Here is a 19,529-nt window from a genome sequence, read left to right on the forward strand (position 1 = left end):
TTATCAGCGACGGTTATTGGGGCCGCGCCGCATCGGAACGGAATGGTAATGAGCGAACTCCCGCTTGGTCCCCAGGGGCTGTTGGTCGCGATTTGACCATAAGTATTGGGCGCGATCTATTAGATTCAAGGAGACGCCGACGCGGCGTCGAGGGCGTCCGCCTCCGATTGCGCCCCGTGAAACGTGGACGGATTCGTATGCGGGGGCACGTAGCCGCAATTCACCCTTTTCGACCCCTCGGCCGCGATCGGTGCGGTGCCGACAACGCACGGCCATTGTTTGCCACCGACGGTTCGTCCTGCACACAGGAAGAGAAAGCGTTTCCGTGCGCACTTACTTTTAAAATCCGTACGAATGCGCGAGTGTTTGCGCAAAGCAAAACGGAAATTATCAGATTTTTTCGTTCTGAATATTTATCGAGAATGTAACAGAGAAATGTAGAAAGTAATATAATAAATAAAAGCATTAAACACTGTAATTGTGTGCATATTTCTCGTTTGAAAACGTTCAAAGATTCAAAGAATAAAACAGAATTCCAAGCGGGTCTTATATCATGTCCAATTCTAGAATATATCACGTCTCGGATAATTGCAAAGCTGCGTGGCGGAAAGGCTTTAGCCTTTCGTGACGCATACTCATTCCGCGTTAAAAAGAATGTTCAGGTTGCCAGATCGGTATGCTAGATTTCGCTATGTAGAATTAAAGTACGGATGTTTGGTTGCTTTGTTCTCGGAGCAGACATTTACGAGTGATAAGGTGATGTATGAAACGTGTTCTAGTATTGATTAAACGATAAGACATTTTGAATATGTAGCAATGGTGGGTGCATTAATGAAGATTCTGAGTGAGAGATCACAATAGACGCGGAGTATCGATTGCACGGCATTAGTGATTAAAATTATTTAAATTATTCTCTGCAATCCTTCTTTTACCATTTTTATCGTTGTTGTCGGATTTTCCAATATTTCTCTACACTTATTTTGCGCCAAACGATAATAAATATTCAACAACCTTTAAATCATTCGTGAGGACGAATGCGTTTGTACTAAAAAAAAAAAAAAAAAGAATTATTTAATACGAGTTTAATCGATGATTCTTCAACAAAGCTCATCCATTACAAACTGCAAATTTGACCTGTCTATGTATCAAAATGATTTAAATGATTGAAATATCATTTATAAATGCAAATATCAATTGATCTATTCAATAATACTACATCTGAAATAAATACTAATGAGTTGTAACTGATATTCGCGTATATCTTTTATCGTGCCATTATTATTCGTTTGTTCGGTAAAATAATTTCATTATATCAAATCATTTGTATGTGCAAAGCTGAAACAAGCCAATAAGTTATAAATGATATCGCATATTGATGTAAATAATATTCTCCAACCTGTCGAAATAATCTGATTACAAAATTATTTATTTCGCGATATGGCCAGCAAGAATGAATATCAATAAGTCACGAGCGATGTCACACATAGTCCATCGTGCCGCCGCAAATATTCCCCGACCATTTAGTAAAACGCTCTTATCTCTCTCTCTCTCTCGCGTCGAGGTCCGCAATTATAACGAGGGCCGATGTTGCATACGATCCGCTCTGCCCTCTGAAAGGGCGCGGGACCCGGCGTGAGAGGGTCGAGGGACACGCCGGCCGTATACCACGGTCCGAGGACCCGTAGAATTAGCGCGGGGACTTCCGGGACGTCATTTAAAGTACGGATCCGCGCGCCGCGCGATGAACCCACTCTATATGCAGAGATTCCGTTAAATTGCAAACGCCCGTTTCCCTCGCGTCCCGGCGGTAGGGTGGACCCCCCGACAAGGGAGGTTAAGGTATTGCCCTGCCGCCGACGTGTAATCAGACCCGACTGACTCCTGAACGCCATCAGCGGCACCGTCTGCGATCTTCTCCCGGCGAGAGCGGCAGCGTGACGGAAAATCCGTCCCGCTCGCGTTAATTTCGACGATTAACTGCGACTCGGCTTTAATTACCGGGGATAAATAAAAAGACATTCGGTTGTAAATCGAGCTCTGTTTTACGCCAAGACCCGAGTTGAAGCTCGATTAAGCGCAAGTCGAGCTTAATTCACAGTTGAATAAAGTAAAGAGAGATTAACGAATATTAATAAAACACTATTGATTTATTTTGAAAAACAATAAATGTAAAATTATTTTAAATTTGAATATAGTCATCGAATTAAAAGAATTCACAGTGAATATTGATTCTAAATTTTTTTCAAAAGGCAAATTTTTCGCGAACCAAAGCCGCTTGTCAAAGATATATAAATCAATTCTATGAAAACGCTCGTTCCTTATGCAAATTCTGCAAGGCAGACTCTCTGCAAAGTTTTCATAGTACGCGCTGGGATCTGTCTTTCTCTCTCGCGCGCGCTGGAGCACTGAATTATGGTCGTGATTTCCGGCGAGATGGACCTTCCGGCCTGGCAGAAGTCCAGTACTTCGCGAAAGTGTGCGGATAAATCAAACGCGTTTTTCGGTCGCCGCACCAAGGCGTTAGTTTATTGCCATGTAAATCATCGGCGCCGCGGCGGCGACGCTCGGCGTCGATAGAAAAATACGCGCCGTTACACTTCTATAGGTTGCCACAAAATCATGAGTCTTTTGATACGCGTATATAACGGTGATTCATCGGAAATAATATTTATAGAAGGATATGCATTTCGTAGTTACTTTCACTCGAGTCCTTATATCCTGCCAGATTTCTTCATTTATTATGGCTATTTATCGTAAGAATGTAATCGTTTAGTTGTATTTTCATTTATAATCTGAAAAATAGAAGAAAAAACGTTTAAAATCTCTCTCGCCAATGAAAATATTTTCTCGCAAAGTAAATCTAATACTATCGAAAGATCATAAAATTCGACAAAAATCGACATCGCTGTTACAATTTCATATAAGTCTTTAACTAAATTTACGGTTTGTCACATCGTTGTATCTCAAACGTCGCGCCTAGTTTCACACGTTGAAATTCCACACGTTGAATATCGTAATTCAGTTAAGAAGTTGTCTTTTTCTCGCAACTTCTGGAGCAACCTATAGTAGACAATGTATCGACTACTCTTACCCGAAGAGTCGCTTCGAGTTATATCGCGCTTTATTGCCGTGGCGTGCAAATGGCGTACACTCTATAGCAGCAATAGTAACGGAATTTATAGGCGAAAGTCTTATGACGTTTCCCTTCCGTGCGGCGTAAGCTTTATCGACACGTTGTTATCTTTATTTACTCGCGCGTCCAGATTTCATTTCAGATATTTACGGACTTGTCGCTCTCCCGCATCGTCGTTTTAACAGTACCTTCGAGCGATTGTACGCCGCCTACATACTATCGGATACCAATAACGCCGCGAGAGCGAATGCCAATCGAGAAATCGTCTTGCTCGGATTTAATCTGAACCGTGGAACACCTGGATCAAACTTTTCCTACATCCAAAAAATTTGCGCCCTATACGAGTTCAAAACAGCGGTGTGCTATAACAATCTACACATTTCCTAGATATATATTTTTTTAACCGCGTCGGGAATATACGAGTGAATGATAATTTCCTTTAACTTCGTTATGTGCTCGCGAATTCATCACATGTAAATACGCTGGATCGAATTTTCGCTCAAGCGAAATTCCATCGGGATTAGGTCCCTGCCGTCGTTGTATTGCGCTATTTTAGCTCTATGTACAAAGTTCGCATTGTGCCCGTCTTCAGTCCCTTTTCTCCGCGCGCAAGGTTTCGCTTTATAAAGAAGTTGCGGGAGTGTTTCCAAAGCGCGCCCGGGAGAATTGATTCCCTCGAAAGATGAGACCGAAAGGGGTCGGCGAGGGACAGAGGAAAGATTCCGGAGAAGGAACGGAAGAGCCGAAGATTAGGACATCGGGGGGAAGAGGATAACAGGGAGAGGCCTTCTTCCCCCTCGACACGCTCCCGTCTCCGGCGAACATTTTAATTTACGGTCCCTGTCTATATCGCGCCACCGGATTCCATTTCCACCACGGGGCCGCTGTCTCTCGCCTTCATCGAATTCATATTGTCATACTCAACGAGAAACGAGGACGGGAGGATATATTCTTTAAAAAGGGGAAATAAAAAAAAAAAAAAAAATAGCGCGACCTTCTCCATCGAACGATTCCAGTCCAATGCGCCGCGAATGATTTCTTGCCAATTGGCGCGGCTGGGATTGCGACTTTTGTTGATTCGTCGCATGCCGTGAAATGCAATTAAGACGAAGCGTATGCCGCGCGCATCAAAAAGAGAAAATGCATTTTTCCGAGAGAAACCTGGTGACTGAGATTGTGAAACAGTAATAAAAAATTGTTAATTATTATACATAAAATGTATAGAACAAACGATAATTGTCAGTTTGCTTGCTTATAATTTTGGATAAGAAAATGATTAAACTAGCAGGCAAAAATCAAATATAAATTTCTGTCTATTATTCAAAACTATTAAAGATGTCAATACATATCTATTATCTATTATATATTTCGTATGTACAATAAATTATAATTGCTATATTTAATAAAATAACGTTTTTGCAAAATAAAATATTCCTAATTAAATTTTTGTTTATTCCATTTAAATATCAAATATTGTTATATTATTTTACAACAGTATTAACAGTATTATAATGCGCTTAATCATAAATATTGACGTGCATGTGGCCGAAATTAAATTCCAGAAAAAGGATTAACGCGAAATGCAAACGTAATTCTCGTTTCCGTCGAACAAATCGTGAACAGAGGATGAGGCGGAAGAGTTAGTGGCGAAGGCAACGTTTTATCGAGGACATCGATCTTTTGCTCACCCCTCGAGATATCTCGCCGTGTCCTGTCCGATTATCTTGGCAGTCGATGCGCGTCGCGAAAAAGGGGCTCGCGGAGTTGGATGGCAGTGACGGTAAAATTCGAAAGATGGTGCACCTTTAAGGTGCAAATCTGCCACGGCGCTGGAGGACGAAGAACAATAGAGGTCGGATGAAGGGGTGCGAGGTCGGTTCAGGGATGGCAGAAGAAGAGGGATCGGTGCTCAGGCTTCATCGTGGACGAGAGACGTAGAGAAAGGGTGACTTCGAGAGAAGGGTGGCTAATAGAAACGAAGGGCTTATGCCTGTCGTCGAGGAACAAAGTCGTACAGGTGCTATCAACGAAAAATTGCAGCGTAAAAGAGGGAAGAGTTGACGCTCGATATCGAATCGATCGCTCAACCCGAAGTGCGGCTTCGATCTTTGCTCCTGGAAAAATGTTTCACTGCTTTGTAAAAGTATTATGTAGGTATTAAAATATAATAGAATTTTAGTAACGTAATGTAATAAAATAAATAAGTAAAAAATAACCTTAATTTAAAATAATTGTAATTTGCTAATTTGAAATAATAATTGTGTGGAGCAAACTGTTACTCAACGCGATGGCTGTAAATCCGTGAATTTCATTCACAGAAATGTTGATTATCGTCCTTTTCCGCGCATTAGTCGAATATAATATATTAGTTGGCACGGAACAAATCGACACGTGCGGACAGGATTTTCCTCCTGAATGAGAATGAGAGATGATAATTCAACTACACCCCTGTAATCTGTGTAGACGGTTCAGAGGAATCCTACGAGGCTGCAAAATGCGAGAGATCGTCGATGAACGAGGAGATCCGAACGGTGGAACGCTCGGTATTCGAAATAAGAAATACCCTCGAATCCCCGCAAGCCGGCGGGGTGAAAAAACAGGGGATGAGGCAAGCCGAACGAATAAGAAATGAGTATGCATTCCTCAATCAGCCGATATATTTACCTAAGGCAATGCGAGCGGGATTTTCCTCGAGGATTTCGCGATTATTGCTCGAAGACGGAGAAGAATCCCAAAAGCGCGGCGATTGCCTCTAATTTGCGAAATTGGATATTAGCCAGATATTTAATCTGTCCGCGCTTTCGCCAGCTTAGCGATATTAAATGCATTCTTGAAAGGATATTAAAATGATACAAACTACTGCGATCGGTCGTATGAAATTGTGGAATTTAAATCTGTAGATACGTTAAATACAAAGATAAAAATTGACAATTGTTATAAAGATAGTGGAAAATGATAATCTTAATCGTAAAGTGATCGAAAGACGGTTATTACTTTTACCTAAAGTCGTAAGATTTAAAGATTTAAGTTCGTTTGAAAATGACAGTTATCTTGGCAACCTTCCACTAAACACCCGAGCGAGACATGTCTTTTCGCACTTGACTGCGTCTCGTATCCGGCAAGTCGCGATATCGTTCTCACGAGCGAAATCCTTAATCTTCTTCAACGGGACATACAATTCGTATCGCGAGAGATAAGTCGCCTGTTTATACGCAGATTAGGTGCCAAAAAATATAATTGCGCGCGGTAATATTTTCTTATCTATAACGAATAATCGAAAGCGCGAATAATCGGAAATATCTGATAAGCGAATCCAAATATATATATATTTAAAAAATATACTCGTATTTCAATGTTGCTTTAACAAAATAATTATAATCGCAATGTTTGCCGAATAATAAAAAGAAAATTAAGTAATAATTATTCTTCGAATTGCAATCTCGCCTTTCCATTTGATAATAAGTTGAATTTCGTTTAATTGTTGCACCAATATCCATTAAATGCATCGCCGTGCGCGGCATATTCATAAGAAGAGCAAAAGCGCAATAATCACGCGACGCGGAAGATTGCGTTTTTATTTAAATCCTATTCGCGGCGACATTTTCCGCGGCTCATAATAACGGAGGGAAAATTATTCATCCGGCGAGAATTAATCCCGAGGAAAAAATTAAATATTCGCGCCAGACGCACTGTACGCGTGGGTGTGCGTACGCGTGTTCCTTTCGCGACGCTGCCGCACGAATGATAAAGCGGTTTCTCTCGTCGGATAGAAACGACCGTGTACATCCGCCGTAATCGATCGCGCGGCGAGATTCTCACACGTCTTCTCCGGCATTCGGATCGTATTCCAGATAGGCCAATGGCATTGATCGCAATATCGTGTATCCGTGTTGGATATTGCATCGCGTGGGACGAATAAGCGAAGCATGACTGCGTTCAGTGTAACCATAACTAACAGCAATTGCAACTTTCGACGAGATAAAAATTAAATCGAACACTAGAAAGCTAAATAACTTGGCAACTAAGTTTTATGGGTTTTCAATATTTCTTTGTTGCAAATAATTATAATTTGTTCAATTATTTTTTACGCATTTTTACTTTGGTCGATAGCGGATGCAATAGTTTCAATTTTCTATTTAATTAACAATTCTTCTCAAATGACCATGAATTTCGGATTCTCGTTCTTGGCAGTGACAGGCATTTTAATTTACGCGACGAAACGCGGCAATATTCATCGTATAATCCGACGTCGTTTATTGACGATTAAATCAGCATTGTCGTCCGGTCGCTGCCACGTGCGGCAATGCAACGGTCAGGGAAGCGCGAATTGAACGCGCAAATTGCATCTCGCATAAATTGCCGAGCCCGTCTTTAATCCCGCTCTTCCCCCTTTCGTAAGCCGTTCCAGCTTCATCCCAATAATCGTAAACGGTAATTCGTGAATGTCCATCCAACACGAGCATGTCCGCGCACCGGAATCTGTTACGGTACATTAACTTTAAACATTACCTACTCCGCGAAATCACGACCGGATACAACGGAGGATAGCTCTCTCGGTCGCTAATCGATATTAGTTAAAGGATCACAATGCAATTTACGCGAGTTTCCTTGGTAAGTTTAGTCAATATATTGTTGACAGTTTTGTGAAATAACTTGTTCACCGTGACGGAAATTTTTAAATAAGTAAGTAGTTAACTTTTCAATGTACTAATTGTAAGATCTCGAAATCAGAGATGAAAGAAAATTCTGATAAATTATTAATTATGTCGATTTTCTGTCAAAATATCAAAACTTCGTATACTTTCGAGTGATTTTACACAATATCTTTACTGATTACAAGTATATAAAATAATATTTTGCGCGTTAGGTTGTCATTATATTTACGATTTCAGTCACGAGTGCTTAATAATAACGACAAAATTTAATGCGTGTCGCTTGATTAAATTTCGTGCCCTTTTAAGTCCTAAAAGGAACGTTTGGAGGTATCTTCGCGAAACGAGGACGAGCAGCATGTCACGCGGATTTTTTCCCGCCCATTAAAAGGGAGCGTCCCGCTTTGAATTCGAGTATCTTAAGTAATTACCAAAGATAATTCGATGAGGGCTTAAAGCCGCCGTGAAGAGGTTAGCAGCGAAAAGTACCAACGTCGAGATGATGTCGAGAGGATAGGTCGAAGGTCGTCTTGAAAGGAGTCTGGTGTAAGGAGCGCGTTGATAAAGAGAACAAGAGAATAGGAACGCGCAGAGAAAGAGCGACGTTCGATTGTCGACGAAACAGATAGAAGCCATTGAGAAACTTCTTGTCTCCTTTGAAAAGCAATGATTCTGGAGGCAATTTAAAGCTACAGAAATTTGTGAAATACATTTAATACATTACGAAATATTAGAATATATGTTATACTTGATTCATTAGACAATATATAAAAATAAATTTCTGTTTATCTAATTTCTCTTCCCTTATCTAAAATTTTGTTCAAAAATTTTTCCTGATTTTCCTGTAAATTTTATAGAGGGTTTATACATATGTTTATATGTAATTGAAAGAATAAATGGCGTGTGTAGCGCGCGCTTGTGTGCTTAGTTTAGTAAAATTATTTAGTCCATTTTTCTAAAGCCACCAAAGACTTTCACAAAATTCATCAAAACTCTTGCATTCACTTAATATATCCTATATTATTAAAAAAACACTAAACTTTTCTACGCAAACAAATAACTGTCAACGTGCGTTTAAAAAAAATATTCAAATGTATAAAATATTAAAATATTTCCTATTTTAATAAGAGTATTCAAAATTAAATCTGAAGCATTAAAAACTGTTATTATTCAGCAAATAAAAATAGAGAGTTGTACTACAAAATTTAAACTAATAATTTGGGGCATCTTGTAAAAAAAAGTCGACGTTGATAATGCTACATCTGAAAATAAATCAGATGGATAAATGTATACATATAATTTTTTTACCCAATCAGTCAATCATATCTATTTATTTCTGCAATTAGTATATCAATTGCATTTAGCGAAGTATAAATAAATTCGAAAAAATACGTGTATTTCTTTGATATAACCATAATTTAAGAATACTTTTATTTTATACATATAGATAATATATTATTTGTGCATTATTTCTCACAAAATCGTATATTATATATTCGTATAAAGGATATTATACGCTGTAACGTCTCTTTTGCTGAGATATTATTACTATACATACATTTCGGCATGAGATGTTACCGCGTGTTTTGATAATTGTTAGCTAGGTTTGACCGACGTATCAATATTTACATTCAAACGGAGAACTCTGCGTCTGAATTTTCCTTCGTCCTCTTCTATACTTTTCGACAGAAAGAGATTCTCGTATCGTATTCATTGTCAGTTACACGCGTCCAGTCACTTGAAACGGACACAATGTCTATGTCACTGAGTATTACACGTAAAAGTCTTGTGTGGGAATATTATGTAAAACTGTCGGATTTTGAAGCACAGTGCATGTTTTGCAAAAAAAAATATAATTACATAATCGACACACAATTTAAAAATCACATGGCAAAATATCATGAAAGAATTTGGAAATACGAAGAGAAAAAATTCATACAAGAGCCATGGATGTACTTCAAATATTTAAACAAATTATATTCACAATGTATTATCTGTGATACAAATGTTCTGTCTACATCCAAATCTGTAAAAAGTCACTTGAGATCGCATTCTGAAAAACAACGGAAGAATTATATATTTCACGGTTGGTCATGGAAATATTGGACAAAAAGAGACGATTTTGTAGTGGAGTGTAATATCTGTCATAAGAACGTATCTCTTTCTATTTATCACTATCTGGAGTCTCATATAAAATCGATACATTCAGACAAATTAAAAAGTACGCAAGAAATACATGACACAGTAGGTTCGTCAGAATGTGTTTCATCGCTTGAAACGGACACAACGTTTATGTCACAAGCAATTGCAACTAAAAAGCATCTGTGGAAATATTTTGTGAAACTGTCGAATTTTGAAGCACAGTGCATATTTTGCAAAAAAAAATATAATTACATAATCGACATACCATTTAAAAATCACATAGCAAAATATCATGAAAAAATTTGGAAATACGAAGAAGAGAAAAAATTCATAAAAGAGCCATGGATGTACTTCAAATATTTAAACAAATTATATTCACAATGTATTATCTGTGATACAAATATTCTGTCTATATCCGAATCTGTAGAAAGTCACTTGAGATCGCATTCTGAAAAACAACGGAAGAATTATATATTTTACAATTGGTCATGGAAATATTGGACAAAAAGAGACGATTTTGTAGTGGAGTGTAATATCTGTCATAAAAACGTATCTCTTTCTATTTACCAGTATCTGGAGTCTCATATAAAATTCACACATTTAGACAAATTCAAAAGTATGCAAGAAACACATGACACAGTAGGTTCGTCACAATGTGTTTCATCGCTTGAAACGGACACAACGTTTATGTCACAAGCAATTGCAACTAAAAAGCATCTGTGGAAATATTTTGTGAAACTGTCGAATTTTGAAGCACAGTGCATATTTTGCAAAAAAAAATATAATTACATAATCGACATACCATTTAAAAATCACATAGCAAAATATCATGAAAAAATTTGGAAATACGAAGAAGAGAAAAAATTCATAAAAGAGCCATGGATGTACTTCAAATATTTAAACAAATTATATTCACAATGTATTATCTGTGATACAAATATTCTGTCTATATCCGAATCTGTAGAAAGTCACTTGAGATCGCATTCTGAAAAACAACGGAAGAATTATATATTTTACAATTGGTCATGGAAATATTGGACAAAAAGAGACGATTTTGTAGTGGAGTGTAATATCTGTCATAAAAACGTATCTCTTTCTATTTACCAGTATCTGGAGTCTCATATAAAATTCACACATTTAGACAAATTCAAAAGTATGCAAGAAACACATGACATAGTTGGTTCGTCAGAACGCGTTTCATCGCTTGAAACGGACACAGTGTCTATGCCGCTAAAAGATTCGTATGTATTGTTAAAAAGATGTCCATCTCATAATATTTACATATAAAAAATGCACGAAAAAAACTTTTAATCTCAACGGGACGAAGTTTACACGGATAATCAAGAATATATTTTACATATTTCAACTCATTGGCGTGAAGTGCATTATTTGTGATGAGACGGTTTTACTTTTATTTAAAAGTTTAGAAGATCATTTATACTCGCTTTCTAAGGAACAATTTTAAAAACATACATTTCAGAGTTGGCTATGAAAATATTTACCAAAGATGATGATTTTGAAGTATAATATTTATCACAGAAGCATATCCGTTGCTATTAGAACTTATTTCAATAATTATATTAAAGATGAATATCATTTAGCAAGTCACTTAAACTGAATAAAAAAAATGGCAGTAAGTTCATTAATAATACTGTTAATATTATGTATAATTAATTTTTCATTTTCTTCAAATCGCGTTTAATTTATTAAATTTATTTATAATTATTTAATTGATTAAAAATATACAATGTACTAATCACTCCAAAAACCAGACAATTTATTTTCACGTGAATATTATAATTGTTTATATAGATTTATACAAGAGTTAACAATGGAAATGATGGTAGCGGCGTCCAAATAACACCAGCAACTAGCAATAATGGCAGTCTTGATTTTGACGATTTTAATTTACTAAAAGATATATACCAGAAAAGTGGCGTATGTAACTCTGACGTATAATTATTTGTTTTATGTTTATAAAATGAATATAATTATAAATCTATATTTTATAGAAAACTAAGTTACTTTCATTAAATTTATTAACTATGATTTTAAATTTCATTTATGTATCATCGACTTTTCTCTAAAAACAAAAACACCAATAATTTATACAATTTAATTTTAAATATTCAATTTTAATATAATTTTTCATACATTTTTAAGCTTCTTTTATATATGTTTTTTGTTATATATATATATATATATATATATATATATATATATATATATATATTCTTTGCTTTATATAAAGTAAATTTATTATTACAACTTCTGTAAAAGTCTCCAAAATGTAATATTTTAATTGTCGGTGAAATATATCAACTTAAATGTTAAAATTGTATTTGTTCGAGAAATGTTAATGTAATACATGATGCATTCATCATAATACAAATAAATTCATCATAAGAATGTGTCATTTAATTATTTGAAAGTAGAATATTGTGGGAATTGTTTATTCCTGCGTCAGTCACGTGGCATTTTGCATCATTGTGTAATATTATACTTATAGAATATTATAAATTTGATTTATGTACTATGTTTTGAATTTAAAAATTACGTTCATAAATTTATAAAATCGAACGATTTAATGAAATAATCGTCGACTTTTCTAAAGACAAAAAATATATATAAATAATAAAGACAAAAATGTCGACAATTTATTTAAGAATTTAATTTCAAATATTTAATTTTTATATAATTTTATATACATATAGAAAAGAGTATGAGTGTTAGAGAGAGTTTTATATATAAAAAAAATAATTTTTTAATATTTAAAAGCACACGATATACGCGCGTTTCTTGCTTGTAGTGGAATAGAATCCACGGAACAGGACAAAATAATTTTAGCCGTTGAAACCAAGTCCTTTGTCTTCCGAGAAACAAAGAGACGAGAACGCGGGCGGCATCGACGGTGCGCTTGGTGGAAAGTTTACCTTGATTAAAATTGTTTTAATAACATACCGAGATGCTTTGCGCAATTCAAATAGTTCCGCGATGGCGTGCGGAATTATCATAAAATAATATAGGATAACTGTAACATCGAGCGATGCTGCTGGTTTTCAGTGCCTGTATTTTAATGATTCTCGGATCGAATTTACTCGGAATTTAATACCGCAGGACGTCGATGGAAAGAATGTTTTATTTTGTACTGTCAATTTTTATCGATATTTGTCGTCTTTGTAGCAATACTAATGGGAGAAATATATACAAATTATTTTCTTTTTAACCGATAAAAAATGAATAAGTATAACTAATGCGTATTTGAAAAATGTTGCTTAATATCGTCTGATATTAAGTTATAATAATTTTATAAAAGACAGTATACATAGAATACGATAAATTAAATATGATTAATACAATTTTCATTAATACAATCTCTAAAAAAAAGAGATACGATAAAAAGGCAATAAAAAATTTTTCTAAGATTTTAATATTATTAAAGTTCTGTCCGCATATTTTATCCATGCTTGTTTTATCGAAGCAATTTTATCCTTTAATTTTTCTTTTCTATTCTTGATGCAAAAATCAAATACATGTGCACGCCCCGCCTTGTTCGAACGGTCATAAGTCACGTGCTTAGAAACTACGATTTGCTACATGAGAGAGTATCTCCTTCTCGGTCTTTTGCTTTCATTCAAGAAACCCCGACTGCCTCGTTGGCGAATTACATCTACGAGATTAGCACTCAGGACATCGCTCTCACGTGGGAGTCGGGAGATTGCAGCCGTTTCTCGTCGTCGAGTCGATTCTGAGGGTCATAAATTAATCTGCAACGTGTAGAGACGAGATGCTCTCCACTTCAGTTGCTCGCGACACTAATCGATTACACTGAGCGCGCAATTACATTATATTGTAATTATTATGGTATGATCAATGTTGCAAGGCGGTATTAATAATTAGAAATCTAAATACCAACAACCGCGAATAATTAACGGCGACACCCCTAATTGCGTTGTATTAATTATTTCTCGTAATAATCACATCAATTATTGTACAAATTATTTAATAATTATAAAGATATGTAATTATCTCCCTCGATTATTTCCCAGGAAGTAAATATTGATTCCAAATTTGTAGAATATGTCAATAATTAATGTTCAGTCATTCGGCAAATTTTGCATGTGAAAATGTTTTTATCTCGAAAGCAATTGCTGCTACTTCAATAAAATTAAAAATTCTTGCTTCTCAAATTTTCCCTCAATAAATTGGGAGCCGTCTTCACAGTTATTATTACGAATCTCCTCGGGGTTGTCTTTTTTTTTAATTCTGTGATAATTCTCTTCAACTTTTCAACCTCTCGTTCCATCGCGTTTCGACGCAACCGCAATAATATCACGGTCACGCTGAACGATCCGCTCTTCGCGGTGGTCCGCTCGTTAAAAACCGCCTCGCCGCGTATTCGGTGACAGGCCGGCCCAGGTACGGATCTCGAGAAAAGGGTCGGGGGACGACGCGGAGAAAGAGAAAGAAGAAGTCATTCCGCGCGATTTTCCCCTCGTCATGTTGCGGACTGATACACGTCACGCGCGATGATCGCGATGCGTGATTACGGCGGCGGGCCTCTCGCGCGATTTCTTCGCCGCGGAATTATGCGGAACGACACGCTCTCCCGAATGCCATTCAGGCGAAACGACCAGCGTCTGAATCGTACAGTTACAAAAATGATATATGATGCTCCGAAATCACATTTTAATTTCAAGACATATGTATGTGTGTAAGACACATTTTTTTGAAGAATAATTTTTGTGTCATTCAAACTTTTACGGAAAGATACTGCAAAAAAATTAATGCAGTCCCAGAAATTTATTTCTTACGAGAGAAGAGAGTAAAAATTTTTTTATATTCCCCCCTTTTTTCATATATTTTACAAGAAGGTGCAGTGATTATTTTAATCTCTTCGCAATAACGTCTCGCTTTATTTTTTGACATAAATTTGTCAAAAATACTTTTGATCCAAATAAAAAGATTATTAAAGCTGCATTATGTTTGCTTAAAACGGGCTTTACGGTAAATTACAAAGAGGCGGATCCGGCTTCAATATGGCCCTGACGGAAGGGCCGAGATTTTATGGACCTGTCGCAAGCCATAACACGATTCCGGCATCGTGTGCTCGCCCGTCAAAAAAGAGCAGCAAGCGCGGCACGTATCAGAACGTCATTTGCGCTCCTGTTTACGGCATTCTCTTCTTCTCTCTTTCTTTTGTTCGTTTTTTCGCCCGTCGTGAACGAGAAGCGCTCTACGTCTTTTGATGCGCTATGCACCGCCAGGAGTTCCTGCGATTTTTCGCCACGGGGAGTATCGCTGCTCTGTGTTTCATGAACGCCCGACTTCGTCGGCTTTATACACGACGATCACTTTCGTCACTCGTCTCGCCACCGAAACACGAATCGTCGCCATCGCAAAATTAAATGCACGATTTCTTATCCCATTAATTTAAACTTATACAACGATTATATAGAAAAGTTAATTTTTTTATTTAATAAAATAATTTTAGATAGATTAATTTATCCGTAGTAATCTTTCTTCACGCCAATGATAAGGGATAAAGAGAACGATATATAAATGTGGGAAATGGGAATATTAGTGGGAAGTAATTTCCTCGAAAAATCATTTTCAAGAAACAGCTTTACCTGGAAATTGTCCGAATTAAGATACGAGACTCTCCGACGACTGCACGCGACCCCACGCATCCTGTGGCCCTCGTCATTTGTCGCCACGGTTACGGAAACAAAATAATTAGAGAGGGAGTCTACGGTGGAAAGTAACCCTTCCCACCTGTTTCCCTGGCAAAAGAGCCGAGAGGAAAAGGGGCGATTTTGGGCCTTCCTCCCCAGCAGTTGCGTAATCGTGTAAACCCGCGCCTCGGGACGACAACTTCGTTTTAAAGCGTTGTCCTCAATTATGCTCGCGTTAATCGCCGTCGTTGTGCGGAGCGGGCTCACTGATTTTATTAGCCAGCGCGAATCAGAAGCGCGAAACGGGGACCTCGAAGTCGTTACAAAGTCGTTCCGCGAAAAGGACGTCGACTAAGCCGCCTTTCGTCGACGGACACGCAATCTAATTTTTGAAGGACGACAGCTGCGACGGCACTCGCGCGTGTTTCATGTCATAGCACGTTTATAGTTCTGTTAAAAGGAAGGTTATAATTACGTTCGCCCTTAATAAGCTTCTGTCGAGCTCTAACAAGTTTTCGAGATCTCTAAGCGAAGCGATTATAATTTTAATTCAAAGCTCGACTCGCCGGTTTAGTGTGTTTTATATATTCGTATAAAAGTAATTGCAGGCAAAATAAAAAAAGATCCATAAGCTTCGCGTTATTCGATTCCGCGATTCACGGTATTCCGATTCCTTGAGCAAAAGCCGCGATCCTTTCGCGAGAATGCGGCAAAAACGATTGAGAGTTTACGGAACTCGGTGAAATAATATGGTGGCATTTTACAACCGAATGTTGGGAGCAAATTTCTTCGTTTCGGTTGCCAGTTCGGGACGCAACAATCCAAGTGAGAAATACTCGCGGATAGCGACGCGAGCGAAAAAATATTTCACGCAGCAAATTACGGCGGTTTCGCGAGTTTCACAAAATTCCTAGCCGACCGGCTCATTATCACTCGTAAAGATGTCCGCGGCGCAGTGCAGCGCGCGGCCACCTGCAGCGGGAAAAACGGGCTAATAACGTTAACCGCTTCTACAAGCCACGCGTAAATTTACCGCTTGGCGACTCGTAAATTTACCGTCCGTGCGGAAACCGCGCGATGTTTTGCGCCGCTTACTGTGAGGCTCTCTCACACGATTTTTCCGCTGACCGTAACGATAATTGGGTTTTTCTTGTAAGTAAGCGATGCGATTAAGGTAAAAATGTGTACAAATTGGATTGCCGTATCTTCTTTCGAATAAAAGAACACTCTATTAATTAAAATTCTCCCCAATTCGCACTTATTTAAATATTTTCTTGGCTCTCTATCTAAAGAGATAAAGTTCGATTTTAATATAGCAAAATAATATAACATAAAACTTACAACATGCAAATGATAAAATAATAAAAATATATACATTTTCTATTATTAATTTCCATTATTTTGTAGTATCTTTTTAATATCATAAAAAAAAAACAAAGTCATCCACCGCTACTGCAGCGATACTTGCACCGAGACAAACACCAGATTTGCCAGCGGTCGCAAGGGTTAACGGCGCGCGGGATTCGGCGTTCTGGCTTATGTTAAACAGACGCGACCGGCCGGCCCGGATAATGGCTCCGCGCTCGTGAAAGTGCTCGAGCAGGCTGCGAAAGGGTCGTCGATGCTTCTTCAAGGTGCCGGGCGCAAAGTGAATTACCGGCGTCGTTGAGCCGTGAAAGTGAGAGCGCGAGAGAATGAGACGGACGGAGGGAGAGGCGGATAAGTAGATAACGCGATTAATGCGCGGGCACATCGGGCACCTTCCTGCTCTCTATGAGAAGGTGTAGGATTATCCTTACCACGTTAGATGCCACGGGATCACTCGTGGTCCTGAGCGCCACGAGTTAGACACATGTTAGACGAGAATATCCGACACCCAATAGCTCTTTACGGTTAATTTGAAATTCAATATAGCTTAATATATCTCACGTGGATTGCGTAAGAAGATTTACTTTTGCCATATTACACGTAATCTAACACGCCATGGGAAAGCACAAGTTATGTTTTTATGGTTGTACAGCGGTGTTTGAGAACGGGCGATCCGGCTGCGCGAGCCGTAAATAATCGCGCGCGTTTGTAAGCCGTCGAATTACATTTGCATCTGTAAAGGCGCGATTTGCGCGATGCGAGAAGGCGGAACGCGCGCGGCGCAAACACTCTCGTCGTCGGTCGGTTTCGGACGCGGGAAGGCGAATTTATGCGATCGTTCGTTAGCGGTGATGTAGTGGCCGTATCGTATTACGGTGCGCGCGCGCGCGCGCGGTTTTAGCCGGAAATGCGTATCGCTTAAGCGAAGGCGAATAAAGCGATGATTAAGTAAGAACCGCGCAGACGGTCTTTAACCCGCGAGCGTTCGCGTCGGGAAACATGCCCACTTTAAATTGAAATACTAGCTACATAAAATGATTACCATTAATGTTTTCAAGTACATATTTGTGCACTTCGGAAATTGAATCGTTTAAATTATATCAAACATTAGAAAAAAATAATTATCCTTTTGCACAATATGCAAAATTGAATATAAAATGTTAATTTGAAAAAAATTAAAATTAATTTTTGTGATGTTATTAAAAATTTAAATTAAAAATTAAACCATAATGCAGCACTCTAAAGCAGTGTTGAAATTTTTCAACCAAAAAGGTCGGCGATGATGAATTTCCGGCAAAGTAATTTTCTCTCGAGGCAGGAACTTCTAATTTACTTGAAGCGAATAATAAAAGCAACGTGGCGAAGATAAGCCGCGTGGAAAAATTAGCGCAATTACGTAAAGCTGGACCGCGTTGCTCTTTCTAAACGACAACGCGACGATGAAGCGTGATGCAGAGCGATGCAACGTGGCGTGATAACGAGTTGGATCGTGGTGCACCGCGTGGTGCAAGCACGGCCGATGATATCGCCGTCTCGCAATCAGGCTCGATTAATTGCAACGACATGATAACCGCGAACACAATAAGCGCGCTGCTCCGCGGGAGGTAAATTCACGCTACACACGTGCGTCGTCCGCAGGTGGATGATACACTGGCTCGCACGCACGCATGTCACGCTATTTATTGCGCCCGATAAGTGCGCACGCTGCTGCCGATTATGCGTTCGATTCCGGCTTTCGTTTAATTCGCAAAAATTCGTAAAATGTAATACGCATATGCATAGAACTGGATGATAAACGTCATGCAGGAATGTTAACACTGCAGTGAGATTAATATCATAAAAATTTGTAAAATCCACGCGCGACAGACAAGCATTTGGAGAAACAACGCGTTGTTAATAACAAAAATTATTTTTTATCTTCGATTTATTAATAATTAATTGCAATTATTTATTTAATGTTAAACTACTTGTGAGCGACTATATGTATAAATAATGTTTCTTTAAAAAATTTGAAAAAAGTAAAATTACTTCTTAAGTTGTTAATAAAAAGTAAAATTATAATTCTACTATATAAGTTATTTTTTTAATACTCTTTAAAACAGTGTTGAAATTAAGCGGTTAATATTGTTAAATTAAAAAAAATTAATTTAGATATAAATGATTATTACTCTTTCGCACAGACTACTCATACAGATGAAATTAAACAAGTATTCGGTAGAATGAAATTTCGCAGCACACGCACGATTCATTGCTGGTACCATTTGGTGCAGACGTAGTTTCGATTGTCCTGATCTATTACCCGGCAGGACTACTCGTAGGATACCATCACATGACCCGTTTAATCAGATTAATCCGTCCACAATTACAGTTAATTGCAGCCTGGCACATCCACTTTACGATCTCTATTATCTCGTAGTTTGTTCTTCCATTTATTATCATTTTCTCTCTCGACCTGACGTTCAAATTAATGTTCCTTTCCAAATAAGCGAAAAAATTAAAGATAATTTGTCGAAATAACATTAAACTTAATTTCCAAATGTAATAAAAAAAACTGGAACA

At 37.8% G+C, this 19,529-nt stretch overlaps 1 protein-coding gene and 1 long non-coding RNA gene across 10 annotated transcripts in view; one reads left to right on the top strand and one right to left on the bottom strand.

Moving 5' to 3' along the window:
* The window catches only part of LOC105669778 (nuclear mitotic apparatus protein 1-like), a 235,651-nt gene that overhangs the window by 62,403 nt on the left and 153,719 nt on the right, over nucleotides 1-19,529 (bottom strand). The gene's annotated exons all lie outside the window — the stretch shown is intronic.
* Nucleotides 9,511-12,595, top strand: LOC137000581 (uncharacterized). The gene is made up of 2 exons (XR_010890852.1): nucleotides 9,511-11,560; nucleotides 11,740-12,595. It is a non-coding gene; the product is annotated as an uncharacterized lncRNA (long non-coding RNA).

The sequence above is a fragment of the Linepithema humile genome, chromosome 1 (assembly GCF_040581485.1).
Source record: "Linepithema humile isolate Giens D197 chromosome 1, Lhum_UNIL_v1.0, whole genome shotgun sequence".
NCBI lineage: Eukaryota > Metazoa > Arthropoda > Insecta > Hymenoptera > Formicidae > Linepithema > Linepithema humile.